Raw genomic sequence first — 13480 nt, 5'->3', positions numbered from 1 at the left:
TAAAAAATCCTTTCACAACCACTTATCCCATTAAGATACAAAAAGAGGCCGGGCGCGGTGGCTCACGCCTGTAATCCCAGCACTTTGGGAGGCTGAGGCGGGTGGATCACGAGGTCAAGAGATCGAGACCATCCTGGTCAACATGGTGAAACCCCGTCTCTACTAGAAATACAAAAAATTAGCTGGGCGTGGTGGTGCGTGCCTGTAATCCCAGCTACTCAGGAGGCTGAGGCAGGAGAATTGCCTGAACCCAGGAGGCGGAGGTTGCAGTGAGCCGAGATCGCGCCATTGCACTCCAGCCTGGGTAACAAGAGCAAAACTCCATCTCAAAAAAAAAGAAAAAGAAAAAAAGAAAACAAAAGATACAAAAAGAGGCCAGGCACAGTGGCTCACACCTGTAATCCCAGCATTTTGGGAGGCCAAGGTGGGCGGATCACCTGAGATAGGGAGTTCAAGACCAGCCTAACCAACAGGAGAAACCCCATCTCTACTAAAAATACAAAATTAGCCAGGCATGGTGGTGCACGCCTATAATCCCATCCCAGCTACTTGGGAGGCTGAGGCAGGAGAATCGTTTGAACCCGGGAGGTGGAGGTTGCAGTGAGCCAAGATCATGCCATTGCACTCCAGCCTGGGGAACAAGAGCAAAACTCCATCTCAAAAAAAAAAAAAAAAAAAGATACAAAAAGAAAAGTTACATGTTTTCAAATTAAATGTTAGAATAAAAATGGATGTTTTAAATGTAGATTTTCTGTTGCTTGCCAAGTTTTCTTTGCTTAATTATTTTCGGACACATCTGATCAAAGATTAAGAAGTTGGTATTGGCTATTATTTTTATTAAATATCTTGAGTTGCAACACATGATTTCTGCAACTTTGTAAGATCTCTTAGAGTTTTGTCTTTGGATGATATGCAAATGATTTGATCTGACAAGCAGGTGGTTTTGGTACAGAAATCTGGTCTCTTGAGATTTGTTTTGCCTGTCAGCCAATTTATTTTTGAAATTACAAGCATCATAGACATCATGAACATTTCTTATTCTCATATATTGACTAACCACATGCATTCAATACACATTTATTATGGACCTGCCACATGCCGTGTACTACAAAAATTGATGTGCTCCTAAGGAACTCTCATCATATTAATAACCAGAGAAATTAACACATACACAAATTTTTAGAATGCAGTGGGATGAATACAATACTAGAAATATATGTACATAATCTGGGGTCACAGAAGTTATTTTTCTCTTGATAAATAAGAGATACCTCCACAGTGGAAGAATTATTTGAGTTCAAACTCAAACGATGAAAACACTTCACAAGGAAAGGGATGGGAAGGTGTATACACATTTTTTACTTTGTCACTTGCTTTAAGATTAGTTATTTTTCTTCAGTTAATAGTATGGAGACACATAATATCAGATGCTCTGAATATAATATTGAAAACCTCTTTAGATTTCATAGTCAGTTCATCATCCTTTCATAGAGTCAACATTCTTTTTAAGTTGGCCAAACTATCATCTTCCACTCTACCTGCCATTGAGTGGATTGGTAACAATGCATTGTTAATCAATAAACATTAAGCTTAATTATTAAGCTCCTGGATTAATTTACCCCTGCATTGGTAGTGTCAGGATGCTCAGCTGCAGGGTGAGCCAGTCTCATGGAACCATCCATAGGGACCCTGGGCAGTTTTCTGCAAATCTGTTTCATTTGAGGCATTTATCTCCAACTGTCTTGTACCCTGTCCTATTATAACTACTACGTTTTCCTTTCCAGTGGAACTATAGTTCAAGAACTATCGTTGAATTTTAGTAGTTTTTTTTTTGTTTGTTTTTTGTTTTTTGTTTCTTTTTGAGGCAGAGTCTTGCTCTGTTTTCCAGGCTGGAGTGCAATGGTGTGATCTGGGCTCACTGCAACCTCCACCTCCTGGATTCAAGCAATTATTCTGCCTCATCCTCCTGAGTAGCTGGGACTACAGGTGCACAGCACCATGCCCAACTAGTTTTTGTATTTTTAGTAGAGATGGTGTTTCACCATATTGGCCAGACTGGTCTTGAGCTCCTGACCTCGTGATCCACCCACCTCAGCCTCCCAAAGTGCTGAGATTACAGGTTTGAGCCGCCAGGCCCAGCCAAATGGTAGTAATGTCTTTCTAAGATACTGTATCATCACCCTGTCTTACTCTCTTACTGGTATGATGTAATATGTATAACTGAACAACATAATCTCCATTTTATAGTTGATAGTGATGATTTATGGTCAATTGATATATGTGATTTATTCAGAAATCATATCAACTTAGAGGTTCCCAATCAATTACATTGTGTGTTCTCTTTTAAACATTAATTAAATTTTGAAAAGGAATTTTATATTACTCTAACTTATTTTTGATGGTCAAGCAAGTCATAAGTGGCCTGTTGTCTAGAATCCTGATTGGCATCTATCTTGCTTATGCTTTGCTAGTAAATATTTCAGGTTATTTTGAGCTATGCTTGAATTTTCTTACATAATTGAATCAAATAAATAATAGACCAAGCTGAGTGTGGTAGTGCATGCCAGTAGTCCCAACTAAGCAGGAGGCTGAGGTGAGAGGATCGCCTGAGACCAGTGGTTGGAGGTTATGCCATGAGATATGATTATGCCATTGCACTCTACCCTGGACAACAGAGCAAAACTCTTTCTCGAAAATAATAATAACAGACCAATACTTAGTGGTTTTTCTGTATAGCCTTATTTTCTTTCACAAAGTTTTATTCTGGATATTCTCCGTATCAGGATGTTCCTTTAACTTTGATGTGTCTGCCTGGTAAGGGCTTTAAACACTGTCATTTTCCCTGATGTAGACTTTTGTCCATCACAGGCTATGAACTTTTTCTCTCTTAGGAAAGGAAATCTTGTGAACAGAGTAGTTATAACATTTGATACTCACTTGTAAAAATGAATTCTGCCGACTTTCCTGTTCTAGGATTCTATTTGTGTAATGGCAAGGTGGAAACAAGAGATTGTAGTTGTGTAAATGTTATCTGTATTATGTCAGAGAAAGAAACATCAAATTGGCTGGGCGCAGTGGCTCACGCCTGTAATCCCAGCACTTTGGGAGGCCAAGGCAGGCAGATCACAAGGTCGAGAGTTCGAGACCAGCCTGGCCAACATGGTGAAACCCCATCTCTTAAAAAAAAAAAAAGTGCCGGGCGCAGCGGCTCACGCCTGTAATCCCAGCACTTTGGGAGGCCGAGGCGGGTGGATCACCAGGTCAAGAGATCGAGACCATCCTGGTCAACATGGTGAAACCCCGTCTCTACTAATACAAAAAATTAGCTGGGCATGGTGGCGCGTGCCTGTAATCCCAGCTACTCAGGAGGCTGAGGCAGGAGAATTGCCTGAACCCAGGAGGCGGAGGTTGCGGTGAGCCGAGATTGCGCCATTGCACTCCAGCCTGGGTAACGAGTGAAACTCCGTCTCAAAAAAAAAAAAAAAAAAAAAAAAAAAAAAAAAGGTAAGAAACATCAAATTTATCCTGAATAAGGTCAAACAGAAAACTCCAAAGAATTTTAACAGAGGTGAAAAAGTCAATGAATTGAATTGGAAATTATAATTTTCAGTGTTTAGGTAGTATATATTGAAAAGAAGTTTCTGGAAAATATTGATTAAAATCCTTCTAAGGGCTGTTGGATTCTGTCACATGCATTTTATTTCTTGGACTCTTTTGTAGTGTGGCACGACATCAGTGCTGGAGCATCTGTGCAGTCATGTCTAATCACACTACTGTGATGCTTCTTTGTGGGGTCCCTTACACAGTGATCTGTTCCCTGTTGAAACAGAAGGTCATGACAACTCAGAAAGCAGAGATTCTATTGTTAGTTCAGGCAGAGGAAAACAAATTTTGTTGTTAATGGATTTGTCTCTTTCCAACTTTTGGAGGAGAATTTCTCTGCAGGTTATTCAGGAACAAATTAGGCATTTGGTCAATGCAAAACTGAATCTATCAGTGAATTATATTTTTTAAAAAAAGAATGAGTCAGTAAAGGAGTGGCTTTTTCCTGCACCCAGAAAAATGTGTCCCTCTTCTTGTGATTAACATGCAGCTGAGTGGAATTGCCTAGAGTGTTTCATTAGAAACACATACAGTAATGTTTCAACACCACAAGGCTAATTACCTATCTAATTCAACTGCTTCAAGAAAATCTTGTTTTCTTGCTAATCTGAAGATGAATAATAAAAATATTGATATTAATTTCTAAAATAAAAAACTATTGACATTAGGGTAATGATTGTCTGATAGCCATAGCTTCTTCCATACATCTCAGTAAATGCCAACTCTTACCTCAGTAGCCTGTTGTTTTCAAATGTTTTTCTGACATGGAATAGACTCATACTAAATCTCTTACCTAATAATAATAAAACCTAACTTTTTTTAAGCAATTAATAGGCACTTTCCCAAACACAAGTGTATACTATCTCATCTAATCCTCACTACAACTCTGTGAGGTAGGTGTTAAACACACGCTCTGAATGAAGAGACCACCTAAACAGGCTTTGTGTGAGCAACATGGCTGTTTATTTACCCAGGTGTGGGTGGGCTGAGTCTGAAAAGAGAGTCAGCAGAGGGAGGTGGGATAGGAGTTAATTTTATAGATTTGGGATAGGCAGTGGAAAGTTACAGAAGTTACAGTTCAGAGTGGTTTTTGCAAGCTGGGATGGGTTCATAATGTCTGGAGTTACAAGGTTGACCTATCGGTTGAGTAAGATTGGTTACAAAGTCCAGTTGCTTATCAGTTGAGGCAGGAATAAGGAACAATAGAAGAATGTCTCAAAGTTAATTATGTGCTGCAGGGGTTGGTCATTCTTCTACTTTTGTGGTTTTACAGTTACTTCAGACTTTCTGTTTCCAGGAACTCATCTGGAGGTGTACGTGTAGGTCACAGAGGTTACCATGCAGTCCATGGTGCAGTCAGTCAGCCTAAAAGAGCTTATAGTAGGTACTGTCAGTAGTTCATTGTACAGATGAGTAGATTGAGATACAGAGTGGCTAAATGACACCTTCAGAAACCAATAAAAAAAATGGAGATCGAGAACATATTAAAAGCCAGATCACGCCAGGTGCGGTGGCTCACACCTGTAATCTCAGTACTTTGGGAGGCCAAGGTGGGCGGATCACAAGGTCAGGAGTTTGAGACCAGCCTGGCCAACATGGTGAAACCCCATCTGTACTAAAGATACAAAAAAATTAGCCAGGCGTGGTGGCAGACGCCTGTAGTCCCAGCTACTTGGGAGGCTGAGGCAGGAGAATGACTTGAACCTCGGAGGCAGAGGTTGCAGTGAGCCGAGACTGCAACATTGCACTCCATCCTGTGTGATGGGGTGAGACTTGTCTCAAAAAAAAAAAAAAAAAAAAAGGCCAGATCATCTGAGAGATGATTGTCACTCTGCAAGGAAGAAAAGCTTAGTCTTATCAAGCAAAAAGAAAATAAAGGAGCTTCCTTTCTGCCATATGAAGACTATAATGAAATTTTTCCTGAAAAATTATTTTAGAAAGCAGGAGTTGCACCAAAACATTATATACACTAAATTTGGAGAGGAGGGAAATTCCTTCAGCAGTGACCTTTATTACTAAGACTTGATTTGGAAGTCAACTTTTAGAATACAGTAAAAGCTGCTAAACCCAAACACTTATATAATAGAAATGCTGATATGACCTTAATTCCAGAGGTGCAAAAGGTATAATTGAATTTAAGAACAATGTGTCTTACCTATTAAGTCATTAAATAGATTGTAATAATCTGACTCAGTTGGTAAGTACTACATGAAAGTGATTAACAATGATATGCAAGTAAAATGAGCTTGCACTATTAGCTACTGTATTTTAGGTTGTGTTTGCCAAATATAACATTAAATTACAATACAGTCATTTAAAAAATGTTATGATAGTATATTTTAAATGTTTCTGAACATGATGCCAACATAGAGAGAGGGATTTTTAGAATCTACAGAATATTTCCAAGTGCTTATGTGTAATTCAGATAGCTTATATTTACAGTTTTTAGAATTAAACCTAATAAGAAATACACATCTTTTTTGACCCAAATTTCTGGAGTTCCTCATGTGATATGGTACATCCAGTTGAAGAGTATATATGAGGATGCCAAGTAAATGCCATAGCTGGAACATTCCTCCACACAGTTATATATTTGGCACTAGAGAAAAAACATCCAGATGTTTGGCGTTATATAACCAAATACCTAAATCCAAGGGAAATCATGAGTTAAACACACAGCCATAGAATGTAATCAATGCAGTCATCCAATTGGGTTCATTCTAGCTCAAACAAAATAAAACAAAGCCAAAATTCTTCTTTTCATTTTCAAGGGCAGGGCTGAAAACCTGGATTTTCTGTTTATATTGTTTCAACTCTCTATTTAATCTGACCGCTTTTAGGATCAGTAATAAAGTGCACTAATTATTTCAGTGCAACATTGAATTCACTAGTGGAAAACACATTAGCCCTCAGAATTCCAATACTTATTTTTTTGTTGGTGTTCTGTTTTTTTGCTTCTGTTTTTTTGAGACAGAGTCTCCCTCTGTGGCCCAGGCTGGAGTGCAGTGGCATGAGCTCAGTTCACTGCAACCTCCATCTCCCAGGTTCACACAATTCCTTGCCTCAGCCTCCTGAGTAGCTGGGATTACAAGCACCCACCATCACACCTGGCTAATTTTTGTATTTTTAATAGAGACAGGGTTTCACCATGTTGTCCAGGCTGGTGTTGGACTCCTGACCTTGTGATCCACCTGCCTCAGCCTCCTAAAGTGCTAGGATTACAGGCATGAGCCACCATGCCCAGCCTCCAACACTTATTTTGATTGGACCTCTTGCTTGTTTTATTTCCCTATGTAAATACAAATATAGCAAATGAGAGTTAATACATAAATGAGAATACATCTAATAGAGTTTCCAGGTAAGAGTTGGTCACAATAATTGCAAATATATTCAAATGTTTTATTTTAGGTTTATATATAAGCAGTAAGCCATGGACATCAATATGTGCATATATGTTAAAAGATATAACTCAGTGACCTAAAAATTGTAAATTTCCCAAAAAAAAATCACTGCATAGTAAATAGCTTTTTTAAAAAATCAAGGGTTTAAATTGAATATAAGTGACTCAATTAGTGTAATAGATCATGTCAAAATTGCTCCAATTTTTCCTACTCCTCACAATGTGTATATACAGCTCCTCCCATCAAGATGTTAAATTCATTTGTCCGCATGCCCACCCCTTGAATCAGGCTGTCTTGTAGCTTGCTTTCATCATTACAATGTGGTGGCCATGATGGGATGCCATTCATAGCCAAGGCTTCAAGAGGCGTTATGCACACTCACTCACTTGCTTCTCTTCCTTTGCCATGAGAACAGCTCTGGGCTAGCTGCTAAAGAAGGCGAGACCACATAAGAGAGAGCCAAATCATCCGAGCTGGGGCCATCCTAGACGAGCCAGTACCACCGCACCACCCGCTGACCCACCAGCTGATCACAAAAACGTAAGCAAGACCAGCTAAGAACATTTGAGGCTGGTGCAGACCAGTGCGCTCATCTGGCTGACTCATAGGCTTACAAGAGAGAAATAAATGGTTGCTTTAAGTCAATAAGTTTAGAGGGTAGTTTCTTTTTTTTTTATTCTTTTTTGAGATGGAGTCTTGTTCTGTCGCCAGGCTGGAATGCAGTAGCATGATCTCTGCTCACTGCAACCTCTCCCAGGTTCAAGCGATTCCCCTGCCTCAGCCTCCTGAGTAGCTGGGACTACAGGTGTGTGCCACCACGCCCGGCTAATTTTTTGTATTTTAGTAGAGACAGGGTTTCAGCATGGCCAGGATGGTCTTGATCTCTTGACCTCGTGATCCACCCACCTCGGCCTCTCAAAGTGCTGGGATTACAGGCCTGAGCTAGGACACCCGGCCAAGGGTAGTTTCTTATGCCACAATAGATTACTGATACAATTAGTGACAGACAATATTTTTAGAGCAAAATAATGAAAATATCACAGTTATCTGTAAATATTAATGATCCTTGAATTTACATACATTTAATATTTTTTGATGCACTGACACAGACTTGGCCTGTAGGCAAGACAGATGTGATTATCCTCATTTTAAAGATGAGATAATGGAAACACTGAAAAACTAAGTCACACACTCAGCTACTGTTGAGGAAAGGAGTAGGGGTAGAGATAGATTTAAAGAGTAGAATCGGCTGGATGCAGTGGCTCACACCTGTAATTCCAACCCTTTGGGAGGCTGAGGAGGAAGAATTGCCTGAACCCAAGAGTTCGAGACCAGCCTGGACAACATAGTGAGATGCACCCCCCTCATCACCCCCCGACGCGGTCTCTTTTTTTTTTTTTAAGTAGATTTCAGTTCTCCTCTGTCTAAATCCACATCAGTTTTCAATTACCTTTATGATCTTAAGTGGCTTCATTGTGAATTTGACTTAAGGATTAAAAATAGCTGCATTCTGGTACACAGTGAAATAGCTACTAAAGCAAGCTCTCGCCGGGTGCGGTGGCTCACGCCTGTAATCCCAGCACTTTGGGAGGCCAAGGCGGGCGGATCACGAGGTCTAGAGATCGAGACCATCCTGGCCATGGTGAAACCCCGTCTCTACTAAAAATACAAAAATTATACAGGCGTGGTGGCACACACCTGTGGTCCCAGCTACTCGGGAGACTGAGGAAGAAGAATTGCTTGAACCCAGGAGGTGGAGGTTGCAGTGAGCCAAGATTGCGCCACTGCACTCCAGCCTGGTGACAGAGCAAGACTCGGTCTCAAAAAAAAAAAAAAAAAAAGCAAGCTCTATTCCCCACCATTAGGAAAACTAGGATATCACTCCTTTAATAAACCCCCTAAAATCAAAAAAGAGAAAATATCCCAAAATCCTACACGTAATTCAATATTAATTGTTGTTGTTTTGTTGTTGACTATCCTAGGTTTCCAAGGTGTTTACTTTCACTGAGAAGATAAGGGAGCAGGGGGAAAATTTACCTCTCTTACGTTGGTGTCAACCTTTAGGCTACTTAATAAACCAATTAAATTAAAGATTTAGAATGTACAAATCTTTACACTGAGATAACTACTGAGCAATCAATGATAATTTAAAAAATCAATTGGTCTTCTGTAGTAATTAAATTTGTCTGCTTAGATATAATTGATATTGTTTGCAACTAATTATCCAAGAAAGGGCTCTGAGGGACTTTTAGAGACTAAAGGAATTGAGCCAAAGAATCTTCCTAATTTGGAATTGGACTGAATGCCATGTTTTCTCAAAAACTGATTAAGTCTTCTCTAGAAACACAGTATTGAACAAACTGAAATACAGTCAGGAAATCAGTATTTCATTAGAGACAGTTTACCATAGTAGCTAGTACTCTGTGTGACCATGGGTGAATCACATAATGTCACTGTTTCAGTTCTCTCATCCATAAAAAGGAGATAATAACTATATCTACCTCACAAGTTGTTGTAAGCACTAAGTTAATATTAATAAAATCTTTAGAAGAGGGACTGCCTTGTAATAAGCCTTGTGTTAATATCATTATTAGTTGTCTCTTAGCACTATTTTTAGAAAGAAGGATAAGATAGTCACCAATTACAAGTTCATTTTATTGTTTTATTCTCACTTGTACCTAATTCCTACAGGCATTTTATATTCAAGGGTGACTGTGCCACCCTTTCCCACATTATGAGATTCTGCTGTTCTTGGGAAGAAAGAGGACAAAAATAGGGACATGGGAAGTTCACACTGCTTCACGGAATATCTGGTTACAAGTTATTAAGCCATACCCCTTTCCCTCTCATAAGAAATTCATTTCTCAGCACCAGAGGGGAAGAATAATAATAAAATAAAACACGGGATCATCTTATCACTGATGCTGAGCATTTGTATATTCACTTAAAAATGTGGCAGAGCAATTTACTGCAGCCCTCAGGCAGCCTAAATGACATGTTAGCAAGTTATATGGATATGCTATTACCTATTTATTCTGATATTCAATGCGGAAATGTCAAGGAGATTCCTACTTAAGTACACTAAATTATTGACTCCTGGGGCTGGAAAGTACACTAAGAAACTATTAGCTATTGAACCCATCCCTCGATAAGAATCTATGGCCCAAATAAAGGCAAACCTTTACAAATTCTGAAGAAAGCTATTACACTATCTTCTGCATTAAGCTTTTCAGTCTTCCAGGAAATTCTTTTTAAGGTATTCTGGCTTCAGCTTAAGTACATGTGCATTTGTTTCTATCGTTTGATGAAATGAAAGCAGCTGGCGAGCCTTCTGTCCCATGCAGCGTTTCCTTGAATTATCTTCTTAGTCCCAGTCCTGTATTTCCCAGTACTAACCAGACAGATTTATTTGAATGTCATCCACTTATTCCATAACCTGTTTTCCCATACAAGATTAAATTAAGAATACCCTGGCCAGGCACAGTGGCTTACGTCTGTAGTGTCAGCACTTCGGAAGGCCAAGGAGGGCGGGTCAGGAATTCAAGACCAGCCTTACCAAAATGGTAAAACCCCATCTCTACTAAAAATACGAAATTAGCTGAATGTGGTGGCACATGCCTGTGATCCCAACTACTCAGGAGGCTGAGGCAGGAGAATTGCTTGAATCTGGGAGGCAGAGGTTGCAGTGAGCCAAGATCGCACCATTGCACTGCAGCCTGGGCAACAAGAGCAAAACTTGGTCACACACACAAAAAAAGAATATTCTATGCCCTCTCAGAAAATACAGGAATAATAAGTTGAGCTTTGCAGTCCAGATATGCCTTCTCCGAACTTCTGAAATACCTGTCAGTCAAATAAGGGTTAAGGAAAAAGAATAGCCCAAAGGTTAGACACTTCTCTATTGTTACTGCCAATGGTAGGTTAGGCTATTTTTTTTATTTTTAGACAGAGTCTTGCTCTGTCGCCCAGGCTGGAGTGCAATGGCTCGATCTCAGCTCACTGCAACCTGACCTCCCAGGTTCAAGCCATTCTCCTGCCTCGGCCTCCTCAGTAGCTGGGATTACAGGCCCATGCCACCACGCTGGCTAATTTTTGTATTTTTAGCAAAGACGGGATTTCACCATGTTGGTCAGGCTGGTCTTGAACTCCTGACCTCGTGATCCGCCTGCCTCAGCCTCCCAAAGTGCTGGGATTACAGGAGCCACCGTGCCCAGCCAGGTTAGGCTATTTAGTGAAGACTAAGAATATGAGCCAGAAGACCACCAACAAATCATAGTACAGTTCATGACATATTGTAGCTCCTAATAAATAATTAAAAACCATCTTTAAAAACAAAACAAAATAACAAGTGTATGAATTAAACACACTTAAATATAAGTGCTGAAGTTTTTACTTTTTCTTTTTTTTTATTTTTTTGAGACAAAGTTATGTTCTGTTGCCCAGGCTGGAGTGCAGTGGCGCGACCTTGGCTCACTGCAGCCTCCACCTCCTGGATTCAAGCGATTCTCCTGCCTCAGCTTCTCAAATAGCTGGGATTACAGGTGTGTACCACCATGCCAGGCTGGGTTTTTGTTTTTTGTGTTTTGGTATTTTTAGTAAAGACAGGGTTTCACCTTGTTGGCCAGGCTGGTCTCAAACTACTGACCTCAAGCGATTCATCTGTTTAGGCCTCCCAAAGTGCTGGGATTACAACTTGTCCTGTGTATTTGATACTTAAGTGCACCACTCAGATAGCCCCCTTTGCAACTGAGATGCTCATTGAGTCCCCAGAGGCCTCCACTGCTAAAGTTTCTCAGCTGAGCCACTCCCAGGAATTGTTATTGGGTAAAGGGAGCTGTCTTACTCAAGATTACACTCTCAACCCAAGGGCAGCCCACAAGGATTAGTCAATGCATGGGCAGGGTAGAGGGTACAAAGGCATAGCCTCAACTTTGATGAGCTATCCAGGCTTTAAAGCTCACTTGTAGGATTGTCTGGGTTCTTTAAAATTCCATCACAGTTCAACTTCTTTCCCACTCTGTCTCCACTTTCCTCACTTTTACAGGTGGTGTTCCCTAGAGCTTCCTGCTTTAAACCTTTGACATGCAATTTTCATCTCCAAGTCTGTCGTTCAGGAAACTGACCTTTGATACTTTCCCATATGAAATACACCTCAGGAGACCAGGCACAGTGGCTCACACCTGCACTTTGGGAGACCAAGGCAGGTGGATCACCTGAGGTCAGGAGTTGGAGACCAGCGTGGCCAACATGGCGAAACCCTGTCTCTATTAAAAATACAAAAAAATTAGCCAGGCGTGGTGACGGACGCCTGTAATCCCAGCTACTCGGGATGCTGAAGCAGGAGAATCACTTGAACCTGGGAGGTGGAGGTTGCAGTGAGCGGAGAACATGCTTTTGCACTATAGCCTAGGAGATAAAAGTGAAACTCTGTCTCAAAAAAACCCAAACAAACAAACAAAAAAACCAAGAAACTAAATAATAATATTCAACTCATTTAGAAATGATACTACAGAATAAATATTTCTATAGAATACATATTTTTTTAAATTATGGAATAATTAGGACAATCTAAGGGAAAGGTAAGGTCTTATAAGGGCTGTCAGATAAATACAGGATATTGAGTTACACTTGAATTTCATATAAATGATTAATAATTTTTTTTTTTTTTTGAGACAGAGTTTCACTCTTGTCACTCAGGCTGGAATGCAATGGAGCAATCTCAGCTCACTGCAGCCTCTGCCTCCCATGTTCCAGTGATTCTCCTGCCTCAGCCTCCCAAGTAGCTGGGATTACAGGCGCCTGCCACCACTCCCGGCTAATTTTGTATTTTTAGTAGAGATGGGGTTTCACCTTGTTGGCCAGGCTGGTCCCAAACTCCTGACCTTAGGTGATCCACTCGCCTCGGCCTCCCAAATTGCTGGTATTACAGGCAAGAGCCACAGTGCCCAGCCAACGATTAATTTTTTAGTGCAAGTATGTCTCACATATTTTTATTTGCTAAATCTGGCAACCCTACTTCCAATTCTTTTTCTTGTAGTTAATCATTTTTCGTTTTTTATCGAAATTTGACTGCCTGTCCTAAAATGTTACCCATATGGTACTTCCTTAAGGCAGCTAATATTTAAAACCTTTCATGTTAAGAAGCCGAGGGAGATTTCTAGTATTGTCACCTTAGAGATGGCAGTTCTGGCACAGGTATTTAATTTTGAGATCTCAAAATGCCAGCAGAAAAATTATCCCCTAGAGAATGAGGAATCTGGAAAGTGTTTTTGACAGATCTACCACATTCTTATACCACAAATGCTGCCACGTTGTTCTTTCTCCTCCTCCCCTTTCCTTAGCAATAACACAAACTGTATTAATCAGCCAGATAATGGCAGTGGTGAGTGGCGTTGATGAGAGGCTCCACTGTACTGACTGTGCTTACCCTCCCAGACGTATGACTTGAGGTGGGAAAAATGGAAACCAGAATGTGG

The 13480-nt window shown here is 40.3% G+C and overlaps 1 long non-coding RNA gene across 2 annotated transcripts in view; it reads left to right on the top strand.

The window, feature by feature from the left end:
- LOC135274237 (uncharacterized) overlaps positions 1 to 13480 on the top strand; it is a 57499-nt gene that overhangs the window by 24157 nt on the left and 19862 nt on the right. For both annotated transcript variants that reach the window (XR_010342040.1, XR_010342039.1), the window contains exon 2: positions 7420 to 7544. This is a non-coding gene — a long non-coding RNA (uncharacterized LOC135274237). The remainder of the gene's footprint in view (positions 1 to 7419; positions 7545 to 13480) is intronic.

Source organism: Aotus nancymaae, unplaced genomic scaffold, assembly GCF_030222135.1.
Source record: "Aotus nancymaae isolate 86718 unplaced genomic scaffold, 86718_ANA_hifiasm-v0.15.2.pri h1tg000011l, whole genome shotgun sequence".
Taxonomy (NCBI): Eukaryota; Metazoa; Chordata; class Mammalia; order Primates; family Aotidae; genus Aotus; species Aotus nancymaae.
This window is presented reverse-complemented; position numbering and strand designations above follow the sequence as displayed.